This window comes from Anomaloglossus baeobatrachus, unplaced genomic scaffold, assembly GCF_048569485.1.
Source record: "Anomaloglossus baeobatrachus isolate aAnoBae1 unplaced genomic scaffold, aAnoBae1.hap1 Scaffold_735, whole genome shotgun sequence".
Lineage (NCBI taxonomy): Eukaryota > Metazoa > Chordata > Amphibia > Anura > Aromobatidae > Anomaloglossus > Anomaloglossus baeobatrachus.
The window spans coordinates 79,776-93,965 of NW_027445113.1; the positions used below are offsets into that span (position 1 = coordinate 79,776).

A 14,190-nucleotide genomic window follows, 5' to 3' on the forward strand; every position below is an offset into this window, starting at 1 on the left:
ACACATCTTAGGGAGAGAGAGCGAGAGGGAGACAAACCCACGCCTACACAAGACATTTTGTCACCCAAGCCAACCCTTGAAAAGGCTGCTTTGCAGAGCCAAAACAAGAAGAATGGTGCGTTTTGCAGCCGCCGCCCACTGCAATGAATCTGAATAACTCCTCCTTTAGGGCGCAAGCAACTCCCCTCCCCCTTGCAGTCTTTCCAATTCACGATACAAAAAGACGGACAGGACAGGTTGCCTGACTTTCCGTCACTGCCACCCTTTGCCATCCTTACCCGTAGAAAGCCCTTTCATCATCCCCAAACCCTAATCTTTTCCCTTTCCTTCCCAGCCCCCAAACCCTGCCCTCTGTACCTTTCTCACCACCCGCTTCCCTTCTCCTGTCATCCCCCTACCACCCGGGAAAAAAAGAGATTGCCCCCTCCTTCCACTAGCCCACCCTCCCACCCAAAGAACAACTTCTTCTGCGCAGCTTGTTTTCTAGGCAGCAGCGCTATTGTGATGTCATCGGGGGGCATTGTGACAAGCCGCCAGTGTTCCGTCTCTTCATGTTGTGCACAGTTCAAACGGAAAATACATCAACAGGCAGACTACAGAAAAGCTTACTATCAAAGGTTAGAGGGGGGCTTTCTCAGAGGGCTTTTTACAGTTTTTCTATTCCCAATTAGCCGTTTAAGTGTACTTATTGAAAGTAGTAATTCTTTCATAGGCCGCCCTTTCTTAGTATTTGACGTTCCTTATATTGCGGTATGAGGCTTCGCAGTAGGTTGCAAACATTCATCACCCATGACTGTCCCCAATTGAGCTCAGAAGCTCAATGTCTATCATGACCTCTCTTTTAGAATGTCCAAGAGCAAGCAAACTATTCCTCCAGGAGAGGGCGCCAACAGACTACTAAAGAGATCATCATTACTCAAAGAAAACCCCAAAAACCAATGCATGATAGGAATAAACAGGTAACTTTCTTTGGAGTGGAAGCGGAGAGATCGCACCAGATGCCAATTCTAGATGTTATCACACCTGTGGTCACTGCAGCAGCAGGTGAATCCACTTTGTCCAAAAGGGATCTATTCCATTCAATTGCAAATGATCTAGATAAGACAGAGAACTGCAGCACGGGGACATAGCCGAGTTGGTCAGGTTGAGTGGTGATGAGTTTGCTATTTGGATGAATAAAGAAAGTCAAAAGTGTGAAAGATAAAAAACAAAAGGAGGAAGTGTGAAAAGTGAATGGGCCAAATTGAGGTGCATATGAAGACGTATGCTTTCTTCCAATTCATTAAATCGGGCTAATATGAATCAGGTGAATTGAGTTCTGCTTTTGGAAACTGGGTTAAGAAGGGGTGCACCGTTCCTGGAGGTACTGCAATACCAGGTCAATGCGTGGAGTGGACAGAGCAAGCTCTTTTTCCATCTCCCTGTTCTAAAAATCCATTTAATATATGGTCCCCAGATAGGGGACGTATCAGATATTAAACTGATAAGAACAGATACTACACTTGATCTTAGCCAAAAGGCCGAGAAGCGATAACCAGAATTGGTTTGGGCCTCGAGTGGCACCCTGGCCTATGCCGGACACATCTTAGGGAGAGAGAGCGAGAGGGAGACAAACCCACGCCTACACAAGACATTTTGTCACCCAAGCCAACCCTTGAAAAGGCTGCTTTGCAGAGCCAAAACAAGAAGAATGGTGCGTTTTGCAGCCGCCGCCCACTGCAATGAATCTGAATAACTCCTCCTTTAGGGCGCAAGCAACTCCCCTCCCCCTTGCAGTCTTTCCAATTCACGATACAAAAAGACGGACAGGACAGGTTGCCTGACTTTCCGTCACTGCCACCCTTTGCCATCCTTACCCGTAGAAAGCCCTTTCATCATCCCCAAACCCTAATCTTTTCCCTTTCCTTCCCAGCCCCCAAACCCTGCCCTCTGTACCTTTCTCACCACCCGCTTCCCTTCTCCTGTCATCCCCCTACCACCCGGGAAAAAAAGAGATTGCCCCCTCCTTCCACTAGCCCACCCTCCCACCCAAAGAACAACTTCTTCTGCGCAGCTTGTTTTCTAGGCAGCAGCGCTATTGTGATGTCATCGGGGGGCATTGTGACAAGCCGCCAGTGTTCCGTCTCTTCATGTTGTGCACAGTTCAAACGGAAAATACATCAACAGGCAGACTACAGAAAAGCTTACTATCAAAGGTTAGAGGGGGGCTTTCTCAGAGGGCTTTTTACAGTTTTTCTATTCCCAATTAGCCGTTTAAGTGTACTTATTGAAAGTAGTAATTCTTTCATAGGCCGCCCTTTCTTAGTATTTGACGTTCCTTATATTGCGGTATGAGGCTTCGCAGTAGGTTGCAAACATTCATCACCCATGACTGTCCCCAATTGAGCTCAGAAGCTCAATGTCATCACCCATGACTGTCCCCAATTGAGCTCAGAAGCTCAATGTCTATCATGACCTCTCTTTTAGAATGTCCAAGAGCAAGCAAACTATTCCTCCAGGAGAGGGCGCCAACAGACTACTAAAGAGATCATCATTACTCAAAGAAAACCCCAAAAACCAATGCATGATAGGAATAAACAGGTAACTTTCTTTGGAGTGGAAGCGTAGAGATCGCACCAGATGCCAATTCTAGATGTTATCACACCTGTGGTCACTGCAGCAGCAGGTGAATCCACTTTGTCCAAAAGGGATCTATTCCATTCAATTGCAAATGATCTAGATAAGACAGAGAACTGCAGCACGGGGACATAGCCGAGTTGGTCAGGTTGAGTGGTGATGAGTTTGCTATTTGGATGAATAAAGAAAGTCAAAAGTGTGAAAGATAAAAAACAAAAGGAGGAAGTGTGAAAAGTGAATGGGCCAAATTGAGGTGCATATGAAGACGTATGCTTTCTTCCAATTCATTAAATCGGGCTAATATGAATCAGGTGAATTGAGTTCTGCTTTTGGAAACTGGGTTAAGAAGGGGTGCACCGTTCCTGGAGGTACTGCAATACCAGGTCAATGCGTGGAGTGGACAGAGCAAGCTCTTTTTCCATCTCCCTGTTCTAAAAATCCATTTAATATATGGTCCCCAGATAGGGGACGTATCAGATATTAAACTGATAAGAACAGATACTACACTTGATCTTAGCCAAAAGGCCGAGAAGCGATAACCAGAATTGGTTTGGGCCTCGAGTGGCACCCTGGCCTATGCCGGACACATCTTAGGGAGAGAGAGCGAGAGGGAGACAAACCCACGCCTACACAAGACATTTTGTCACCCAAGCCAACCCTTGAAAAGGCTGCTTTGCAGAGCCAAAACAAGAAGAATGGTGCGTTTTGCAGCCGCCGCCCACTGCAATGAATCTGAATAACTCCTCCTTTAGGGCGCAAGCAAAAAAGACGGACAGGACAGGTTGCCTGACTTTCCGTCACTGCCACCCTTTGCCATCCTTACCCGTAGAAAGCCCTTTCATCATCCCCAAACCCTAATCTTTTCCCTTTCCTTCCCAGCCCCCAAACCCTGCCCTCTGTACCTTTCTCACCACCCGCTTCCCTTCTCCTGTCATCCCCCTACCACCCGGGAAAAAAAGAGATTGCCCCCTCCTTCCACTAGCCCACCCTCCCACCCAAAGAACAACTTCTTCTGCGCAGCTTGTTTTCTAGGCAGCAGCGCTATTGTGATGTCATCGGGGGGCATTGTGACAAGCCGCCAGTGTTCCGTCTCTTCATGTTGTGCACAGTTCAAACGGAAAATACATCAACAGGCAGACTACAGAAAAGCTTACTATCAAAGGTTAGAGGGGGGCTTTCTCAGAGGGCTTTTTACAGTTTTTCTATTCCCAATTAGCCGTTTAAGTGTACTTATTGAAAGTAGTAATTCTTTCATAGGCCGCCCTTTCTTAGTATTTGACGTTCCTTATATTGCGGTATGAGGCTTCGCAGTAGGTTGCAAACATTCATCACCCATGACTGTCCCCAATTGAGCTCAGAAGCTCAATGTCTATCATGACCTCTCTTTTAGAATGTCCAAGAGCAAGCAAACTATTCCTCCAGGAGAGGGCGCCAACAGACTACTAAAGAGATCATCATTACTCAAAGAAAACCCCAAAAACCAATGCATGATAGGAATAAACAGGTAACTTTCTTTGGAGTGGAAGCGGAGAGATCGCACCAGATGCCAATTCTAGATGTTATCACACCTGTGGTCACTGCAGCAGCAGGTGAATCCACTTTGTCCAAAAGGGATCTATTCCATTCAATTGCAAATGATCTAGATAAGACAGAGAACTGCAGCACGGGGACATAGCCGAGTTGGTCAGGTTGAGTGGTGATGAGTTTGCTATTTGGATGAATAAAGAAAGTCAAAAGTGTGAAAGATAAAAAACAAAAGGAGGAAGTGTGAAAAGTGAATGGGCCAAATTGAGGTGCATATGAAGACGTATGCTTTCTTCCAATTCATTAAATCGGGCTAATATGAATCAGGTGAATTGAGTTCTGCTTTTGGAAACTGGGTTAAGAAGGGGTGCACCGTTCCTGGAGGTACTGCAATACCAGGTCAATGCGTGGAGTGGACAGAGCAAGCTCTTTTTCCATCTCCCTGTTCTAAAAATCCATTTAATATATGGTCCCCAGATAGGGGACGTATCAGATATTAAACTGATAAGAACAGATACTACACTTGATCTTAGCCAAAAGGCCGAGAAGCGATAACCAGAATTGGTTTGGGCCTCGAGTGGCACCCTGGCCTATGCCGGACACATCTTAGGGAGAGAGAGCGAGAGGGAGACAAACCCACGCCTACACAAGACATTTTGTCACCCAAGCCAACCCTTGAAAAGGCTGCTTTGCAGAGCCAAAACAAGAAGAATGGTGCGTTTTGCAGCCGCCGCCCACTGCAATGAATCTGAATAACTCCTCCTTTAGGGCGCAAGCAACTCCCCTCCCCCTTGCAGTCTTTCCAATTCACGATACAAAAAGACGGACAGGACAGGTTGCCTGACTTTCCGTCACTGCCACCCTTTGCCATCCTTACCCGTAGAAAGCCCTTTCATCATCCCCAAACCCTAATCTTTTCCCTTTCCTTCCCAGCCCCCAAACCCTGCCCTCTGTACCTTTCTCACCACCCGCTTCCCTTCTCCTGTCATCCCCCTACCACCCGGGAAAAAAAGAGATTGCCCCCTCCTTCCACTAGCCCACCCTCCCACCCAAAGAACAACTTCTTCTGCGCAGCTTGTTTTCTAGGCAGCAGCGCTATTGTGATGTCATCGGGGGGCATTGTGACAAGCCGCCAGTGTTCCGTCTCTTCATGTTGTGCACAGTTCAAACGGAAAATACATCAACAGGCAGACTACAGAAAAGCTTACTATCAAAGGTTAGAGGGGGGCTTTCTCAGAGGGCTTTTTACAGTTTTTCTATTCCCAATTAGCCGTTTAAGTGTACTTATTGAAAGTAGTAATTCTTTCATAGGCCGCCCTTTCTTAGTATTTGACGTTCCTTATATTGCGGTATGAGGCTTCGCAGTAGGTTGCAAACATTCATCACCCATGACTGTCCCCAATTGAGCTCAGAAGCTCAATGTCTATCATGACCTCTCTTTTAGAATGTCCAAGAGCAAGCAAACTATTCCTCCAGGAGAGGGCGCCAACAGACTACTAAAGAGATCATCATTACTCAAAGAAAACCCCAAAAACCAATGCATGATAGGAATAAACAGGTAACTTTCTTTGGAGTGGAAGCGGAGAGATCGCACCAGATGCCAATTCTAGATGTTATCACACCTGTGGTCACTGCAGCAGCAGGTGAATCCACTTTGTCCAAAAGGGATCTATTCCATTCAATTGCAAATGATCTAGATAAGACAGAGAACTGCAGCACGGGGACATAGCCGAGTTGGTCAGGTTGAGTGGTGATGAGTTTGCTATTTGGATGAATAAAGAAAGTCAAAAGTGTGAAAGATAAAAAACAAAAGGAGGAAGTGTGAAAAGTGAATGGGCCAAATTGAGGTGCATATGAAGACGTATGCTTTCTTCCAATTCATTAAATCGGGCTAATATGAATCAGGTGAATTGAGTTCTGCTTTTGGAAACTGGGTTAAGAAGGGGTGCACCGTTCCTGGAGGTACTGCAATACCAGGTCAATGCGTGGAGTGGACAGAGCAAGCTCTTTTTCCATCTCCCTGTTCTAAAAATCCATTTAATATATGGTCCCCAGATAGGGGACGTATCAGATATTAAACTGATAAGAACAGATACTACACTTGATCTTAGCCAAAAGGCCGAGAAGCGATAACCAGAATTGGTTTGGGCCTCGAGTGGCACCCTGGCCTATGCCGGACACATCTTAGGGAGAGAGAGCGAGAGGGAGACAAACCCACGCCTACACAAGACATTTTGTCACCCAAGCCAACCCTTGAAAAGGCTGCTTTGCAGAGCCAAAACAAGAAGAATGGTGCGTTTTGCAGCCGCCGCCCACTGCAATGAATCTGAATAACTCCTCCTTTAGGGCGCAAGCAACTCCCCTCCCCCTTGCAGTCTTTCCAATTCACGATACAAAAAGACGGACAGGACAGGTTGCCTGACTTTCCGTCACTGCCACCCTTTGCCATCCTTACCCGTAGAAAGCCCTTTCATCATCCCCAAACCCTAATCTTTTCCCTTTCCTTCCCAGCCCCCAAACCCTGCCCTCTGTACCTTTCTCACCACCCGCTTCCCTTCTCCTGTCATCCCCCTACCACCCGGGAAAAAAAGAGATTGCCCCCTCCTTCCACTAGCCCACCCTCCCACCCAAAGAACAACTTCTTCTGCGCAGCTTGTTTTCTAGGCAGCAGCGCTATTGTGATGTCATCGGGGGGCATTGTGACAAGCCGCCAGTGTTCCGTCTCTTCATGTTGTGCACAGTTCAAACGGAAAATACATCAACAGGCAGACTACAGAAAAGCTTACTATCAAAGGTTAGAGGGGGGCTTTCTCAGAGGGCTTTTTACAGTTTTTCTATTCCCAATTAGCCGTTTAAGTGTACTTATTGAAAGTAGTAATTCTTTCATAGGCCGCCCTTTCTTAGTATTTGACGTTCCTTATATTGCGGTATGAGGCTTCGCAGTAGGTTGCAAACATTCATCACCCATGACTGTCCCCAATTGAGCTCAGAAGCTCAATGTCTATCATGACCTCTCTTTTAGAATGTCCAAGAGCAAGCAAACTATTCCTCCAGGAGAGGGCGCCAACAGACTACTAAAGAGATCATCATTACTCAAAGAAAACCCCAAAAACCAATGCATGATAGGAATAAACAGGTAACTTTCTTTGGAGTGGAAGCGGAGAGATCGCACCAGATGCCAATTCTAGATGTTATCACACCTGTGGTCACTGCAGCAGCAGGTGAATCCACTTTGTCCAAAAGGGATCTATTCCATTCAATTGCAAATGATCTAGATAAGACAGAGAACTGCAGCACGGGGACATAGCCGAGTTGGTCAGGTTGAGTGGTGATGAGTTTGCTATTTGGATGAATAAAGAAAGTCAAAAGTGTGAAAGATAAAAAACAAAAGGAGGAAGTGTGAAAAGTGAATGGGCCAAATTGAGGTGCATATGAAGACGTATGCTTTCTTCCAATTCATTAAATCGGGCTAATATGAATCAGGTGAATTGAGTTCTGCTTTTGGAAACTGGGTTAAGAAGGGGTGCACCGTTCCTGGAGGTACTGCAATACCAGGTCAATGCGTGGAGTGGACAGAGCAAGCTCTTTTTCCATCTCCCTGTTCTAAAAATCCATTTAATATATGGTCCCCAGATAGGGGACGTATCAGATATTAAACTGATAAGAACAGATACTACACTTGATCTTAGCCAAAAGGCCGAGAAGCGATAACCAGAATTGGTTTGGGCCTCGAGTGGCACCCTGGCCTATGCCGGACACATCTTAGGGAGAGAGAGCGAGAGGGAGACAAACCCACGCCTACACAAGACATTTTGTCACCCAAGCCAACCCTTGAAAAGGCTGCTTTGCAGAGCCAAAACAAGAAGAATGGTGCGTTTTGCAGCCGCCGCCCACTGCAATGAATCTGAATAACTCCTCCTTTAGGGCGCAAGCAACTCCCCTCCCCCTTGCAGTCTTTCCAATTCACGATACAAAAAGACGGACAGGACAGGTTGCCTGACTTTCCGTCACTGCCACCCTTTGCCATCCTTACCCGTAGAAAGCCCTTTCATCATCCCCAAACCCTAATCTTTTCCCTTTCCTTCCCAGCCCCCAAACCCTGCCCTCTGTACCTTTCTCACCACCCGCTTCCCTTCTCCTGTCATCCCCCTACCACCCGGGAAAAAAAGAGATTGCCCCCTCCTTCCACTAGCCCACCCTCCCACCCAAAGAACAACTTCTTCTGCGCAGCTTGTTTTCTAGGCAGCAGCGCTATTGTGATGTCATCGGGGGGCATTGTGACAAGCCGCCAGTGTTCCGTCTCTTCATGTTGTGCACAGTTCAAACGGAAAATACATCAACAGGCAGACTACAGAAAAGCTTACTATCAAAGGTTAGAGGGGGGCTTTCTCAGAGGGCTTTTTACAGTTTTTCTATTCCCAATTAGCCGTTTAAGTGTACTTATTGAAAGTAGTAATTCTTTCATAGGCCGCCCTTTCTTAGTATTTGACGTTCCTTATATTGCGGTATGAGGCTTCGCAGTAGGTTGCAAACATTCATCACCCATGACTGTCCCCAATTGAGCTCAGAAGCTCAATGTCTATCATGACCTCTCTTTTAGAATGTCCAAGAGCAAGCAAACTATTCCTCCAGGAGAGGGCGCCAACAGACTACTAAAGAGATCATCATTACTCAAAGAAAACCCCAAAAACCAATGCATGATAGGAATAAACAGGTAACTTTCTTTGGAGTGGAAGCGGAGAGATCGCACCAGATGCCAATTCTAGATGTTATCACACCTGTGGTCACTGCAGCAGCAGGTGAATCCACTTTGTCCAAAAGGGATCTATTCCATTCAATTGCAAATGATCTAGATAAGACAGAGAACTGCAGCACGGGGACATAGCCGAGTTGGTCAGGTTGAGTGGTGATGAGTTTGCTATTTGGATGAATAAAGAAAGTCAAAAGTGTGAAAGATAAAAAACAAAAGGAGGAAGTGTGAAAAGTGAATGGGCCAAATTGAGGTGCATATGAAGACGTATGCTTTCTTCCAATTCATTAAATCGGGCTAATATGAATCAGGTGAATTGAGTTCTGCTTTTGGAAACTGGGTTAAGAAGGGGTGCACCGTTCCTGGAGGTACTGCAATACCAGGTCAATGCGTGGAGTGGACAGAGCAAGCTCTTTTTCCATCTCCCTGTTCTAAAAATCCATTTAATATATGGTCCCCAGATAGGGGACGTATCAGATATTAAACTGATAAGAACAGATTTTTTGATTTAATGAAGCTTTCCAAAGCACCGCAAAAAATGCATGACCGAAGTCACACCAAAAACAGTGCAAAGGCTAGGATTCGTGTGGACCCCTCCGTGAGGAGAGGGTCCCCAAAAATCAACCCCGTCCCTCCGAGCCAGAAGGCCACAGCAAGGGTCAGGGATCTTCGGTGCTCCCCCAAGCCGAAGCCTGGTTGAGCCTTGTCGTTGCTCCCAGCGTCCACCCAGGCATCTTACCCAAGTGGAGTAGAGAGCTACTAGTTGTTGGTTTCGCAGCCGAAACTGCCCGGACCGTCAACCGGTGTTGGTTTCTCAGCCCAAGGCTAACCGGACCTCCAACCGGGTGTTGGTTTCTCAGCCGAAGCTGACCCGGACCTCCAACCGGGTGTTGGTTTCTCAGCCGAAGCTGACCCGGACCTCCAACCGGGTGTTGGTTTCTCAGCCGAAGCTGACCCGGACCTCCAACCGGGTGTTGGTTTCTCAGCCAAAGCTGACCCGGACCTCCAACCGGGTGTTGGTTTCTCAGCCCAAAGCTGAACGGACCTCCGACCATGATTATAAAAATTTCCCTTCCTAGCCAGAAGGCCGGGATAGAGCAATATGCTCAGAAAGTATGAAAGGGCAAGGTACGGTGTGCTACAGAGCCCAAGGCTCGCCGGGGTCCCAAGCCAGCAAGCTCAGACTCACTCCAGGGTCGTCAATCCTGGGGCACATTGCACCATGGCCCCCACACTTACTCAGTCTAATAGCCTCGATCCTGGTAGGGCCATGGTTTCCTCTAGATGGATATACTATCCTCCCAAAGTACTAACAAGCGCAACCTTCCAGTGTGCATTGCATCATTGTACTAAGGTGGCAGGAGCCTTAAACCACCTTTTCGAACGATACTACACTTGATCTTAGCCAAAAGGCCGAGAAGCGATAACCAGAATTGGTTTGGGCCTCGAGTGGCACCCTGGCCTATGCCGGACACATCTTAGGGAGAGAGAGCGAGAGGGAGACAAACCCACGCCTACACAAGACATTTTGTCACCCAAGCCAACCCTTGAAAAGGCTGCTTTGCAGAGCCAAAACAAGAAGAATGGTGCGTTTTGCAGCCGCCGCCCACTGCAATGAATCTGAATAACTCCTCCTTTAGGGCGCAAGCAACTCCCCTCCCCCTTGCAGTCTTTCCAATTCACGATACAAAAAGACGGACAGGACAGGTTGCCTGACTTTCCGTCACTGCCACCCTTTGCCATCCTTACCCGTAGAAAGCCCTTTCATCATCCCCAAACCCTAATCTTTTCCCTTTCCTTCCCAGCCCCCAAACCCTGCCCTCTGTACCTTTCTCACCACCCGCTTCCCTTCTCCTGTCATCCCCCTACCACCCGGGAAAAAAAGAGATTGCCCCCTCCTTCCACTAGCCCACCCTCCCACCCAAAGAACAACTTCTTCTGCGCAGCTTGTTTTCTAGGCAGCAGCGCTATTGTGATGTCATCGGGGGGCATTGTGACAAGCCGCCAGTGTTCCGTCTCTTCATGTTGTGCACAGTTCAAACGGAAAATACATCAACAGGCAGACTACAGAAAAGCTTACTATCAAAGGTTAGAGGGGGGCTTTCTCAGAGGGCTTTTTACAGTTTTTCTATTCCCAATTAGCCGTTTAAGTGTACTTATTGAAAGTAGTAATTCTTTCATAGGCCGCCCTTTCTTAGTATTTGACGTTCCTTATATTGCGGTATGAGGCTTCGCAGTAGGTTGCAAACATTCATCACCCATGACTGTCCCCAATTGAGCTCAGAAGCTCAATGTCTATCATGACCTCTCTTTTAGAATGTCCAAGAGCAAGCAAACTATTCCTCCAGGAGAGGGCGCCAACAGACTACTAAAGAGATCATCATTACTCAAAGAAAACCCCAAAAACCAATGCATGATAGGAATAAACAGGTAACTTTCTTTGGAGTGGAAGCGGAGAGATCGCACCAGATGCCAATTCTAGATGTTATCACACCTGTGGTCACTGCAGCAGCAGGTGAATCCACTTTGTCCAAAAGGGATCTATTCCATTCAATTGCAAATGATCTAGATAAGACAGAGAACTGCAGCACGGGGACATAGCCGAGTTGGTCAGGTTGAGTGGTGATGAGTTTGCTATTTGGATGAATAAAGAAAGTCAAAAGTGTGAAAGATAAAAAACAAAAGGAGGAAGTGTGAAAAGTGAATGGGCCAAATTGAGGTGCATATGAAGACGTATGCTTTCTTCCAATTCATTAAATCGGGCTAATATGAATCAGGTGAATTGAGTTCTGCTTTTGGAAACTGGGTTAAGAAGGGGTGCACCGTTCCTGGAGGTACTGCAATACCAGGTCAATGCGTGGAGTGGACAGAGCAAGCTCTTTTTCCATCTCCCTGTTCTAAAAATCCATTTAATATATGGTCCCCAGATAGGGGACGTATCAGATATTAAACTGATAAGAACAGATTTTTTGATTTAACAGCATCTTTATTATCATGCACTACTCACAAAAAGGTAACAAACCGTGTACAGTGCCGCAGCCCCGTACACACAGAACTATACAATCCTTCTTACATAGCCATAGAGTACGACGCACTAAACTATACATCACACTCCTATGCTTATCCATAACACTCAAGCTGAAAGAAAAAAGTTAGACAATAAATAACGACGAACCGGCGATTGGGGGATGGGGGTAGGGGAAAAGGGGGATAGGGTGGGGGAATCACAGGCCCGAAGCTTTATTGAAAGACGCACATAACGGGAAAAGGAGGGAGGGGGCATGGAAGAGGTCTAAACCTCCTCCTCGGCGCTGTCGTCCGGACTGTCCATGATGGAATAGTCTCTGAGCAGGCTGTGGATCAGCCTGCGGCAATCCTGGATAGACATCCTCTCCCTCTTCAAGATGAGCCGGTTCCTGGCGACCCAAATAGCGTCCTTAAAGCAGTTCATAAGGCGCCAAGCCTCCTGGATGGCTCCAACGGTGTGAGTCCCAGGGAAGAGTCCATAAAGTACGGAATGGTACGATAGGCTCCCTCTGGGGACGGAGTTCCTCAGGTCATCCTCCAGGGCAACCAACAGGCGCTGTGCGAAACGGCAGTCCCAAAAGGCGTGCAGCGATGTTTCCTCCACGAAGGGGCACCTTGGGCAGTACCGGGTTTTGCACAGGTTCCGGGCGTGCATGAATGACCGGACGGGCAGTCCGCCCTGTATCGCCATCCATGACAAGTCCTTGTGCCCGTTGGTCAATCCAGCCGATGACACGTTTGTCCAAACAGTCTCCAGTGTGTCGTGATGAAGTCCTGGAATGTTCTCCATTTCGTCCTTGGCTCTGATGAGTTTGTGGATAGTCTTTGGCTTCCACAAATCAGGCTTGAGTCCCTCCAGTTGGTGTTCCCTCACAAACCGAACCACGTCTCCGTAGAACCATGGCGCCGTCCAGTTGTAGGGGAAGGAGCTGTCCCACTTGTCCCAGCCTAACCGTCTCCAAAGGGGGAGCAGGAAGAAGCGAGACATGGACCCACCCGCGGAACCTCTCTTGACTCGCAGAGTTCGGCGAACGCAGTCACATACGAAGGAGGATCGCAGGAGGGTGGGGATATCGGGTACGCCCTTCCCACCCTTGCGAGGATCCTTGTACATGATGCTCCGCTTTACTCTGTCCATCTTGGATCCCCAGACAAAACGAAACACCGTCCTGGTAATGGCCCTGCACACGGTGGCAAGGGGGGGCCAGGCCTGGGCCGTGTACTGCAGCACGGGCAGTACCTCGTTACGCAGGACCAGTGCTTTGCCCTCACAGGTGAGGCGTCTGAGGCTCCACAGACCGATCCGTTGGGTGATCTTGGTCAAGCGTTCCTCCCAGGACTTGAGGGCTGCTCCTTCCTTCCCGAACCAGACTCCAAGAACCTTGATGAACTCCGGCTGGATGCTGAAAGGGAAGGGGGCGGAAGAGGCCGGCTGCCAGTCCCCGAAGAGCATGGCTTCCGACTTCCCGCAGTTGACTTTGGCTCCCGAAGCCCGTCCGAAGGTCTCACAGGTCTGGACGAGGGTGTCGACTGAGCGCCGGTCCGCGCAGAAGACGGTCACGTCGTCCATGTAGAGCGAGCACTTGACCTCGAAGCGTTCTGGTCCTGGTGCGGTGATCCCTCTGATCTCTCCATTCCGCCGGATAGCCTCTGCAAAGAGTTCTATAACACAAACAAAAAGAAGAGGTGACAGAGGACAGCCTTGTCTGACCCCTGAGAGGACCGGGAAGGGGTCAGTCTTCCAGCCGTTCACCAACACCGAGCTGTGAATATCAAAATACATTAGTTGGACATACAAGCAAAACATGTTACCCAAACCTAACCTGTGCAGAGCTTTGCCCAGGAACTCATGGGAAACACGGTCGAAGGCCTTTTCCTGATCCAACGAGATCAGGGCTGCGTGCACCCGGCGGGCTTTGATGTACTCGACCGTGTCCCGCATGAGAGCCAGGCTGTCTGCGATGCGACGTCCGGGGATGCCGCAGGTCTGATCCGGGTGGATGATCCGTCCGATAACAGTCTTCAATCTCGTTGCCATCGTCTTGGCCAGGATCTTGTAGTCGACGTTCAGAAGGGTGATGGGACGCCAATTCTTCAGGTCGCACCTCTCTCCTTTACGCTTGTACAGGATCGTGACCATTCCTTCCCTCAGAGATGGAGGCATTCTGCCCTCCACCACCATCTCCTCATACAGCCCTAACAGGTCCGGACAGATTAGGTCTCCCAGCGCTACATAGAGCTCTGCTGGGAGGCCGTCACTGCCCGGTGTCCTG

General features: G+C 48.3%; 6 non-coding genes and 2 pseudogenes across 6 annotated transcripts; all 8 read right to left on the reverse strand.

The window, feature by feature from the left end:
- Positions 1-1,341: 1,341 nt before the first annotated feature.
- On the reverse strand, positions 1,342-1,532 carry LOC142287572 (U2 spliceosomal RNA). Its single transcript, XR_012748528.1, has one exon. It is a non-coding gene; the product is annotated as a U2 spliceosomal RNA (small nuclear RNA).
- Positions 1,533-2,962: 1,430 nt separating this feature from the next.
- On the reverse strand, positions 2,963-3,153 carry LOC142287574 (U2 spliceosomal RNA). The gene has a single exon (XR_012748529.1). It is a non-coding gene; the product is annotated as a U2 spliceosomal RNA (small nuclear RNA).
- A 1,349-nt stretch (positions 3,154-4,502) lies between these two features.
- On the reverse strand, positions 4,503-4,693 carry LOC142287575 (U2 spliceosomal RNA). The gene has a single exon (XR_012748530.1). It is a non-coding gene; the product is annotated as a U2 spliceosomal RNA (small nuclear RNA).
- A 1,387-nt stretch (positions 4,694-6,080) lies between these two features.
- LOC142287576 (U2 spliceosomal RNA) lies at positions 6,081-6,271 on the reverse strand. Its single transcript, XR_012748531.1, has one exon. It is a non-coding gene; the product is annotated as a U2 spliceosomal RNA (small nuclear RNA).
- A 1,387-nt stretch (positions 6,272-7,658) lies between these two features.
- On the reverse strand, positions 7,659-7,849 carry LOC142287578 (U2 spliceosomal RNA). The gene has a single exon (XR_012748533.1). It is a non-coding gene; the product is annotated as a U2 spliceosomal RNA (small nuclear RNA).
- Positions 7,850-9,236: 1,387 nt separating this feature from the next.
- Positions 9,237-9,434, reverse strand: LOC142287528 (U2 spliceosomal RNA). Its single transcript, XR_012748488.1, has one exon. It is a non-coding gene; the product is annotated as a U2 spliceosomal RNA (small nuclear RNA).
- A 739-nt stretch (positions 9,435-10,173) lies between these two features.
- Positions 10,174-10,315, reverse strand: LOC142287533 (U2 spliceosomal RNA; annotated as a pseudogene).
- Positions 10,316-11,702: 1,387 nt separating this feature from the next.
- On the reverse strand, positions 11,703-11,907 carry LOC142287526 (U2 spliceosomal RNA; annotated as a pseudogene).
- Positions 11,908-14,190: the final 2,283 nt, after the last annotated feature.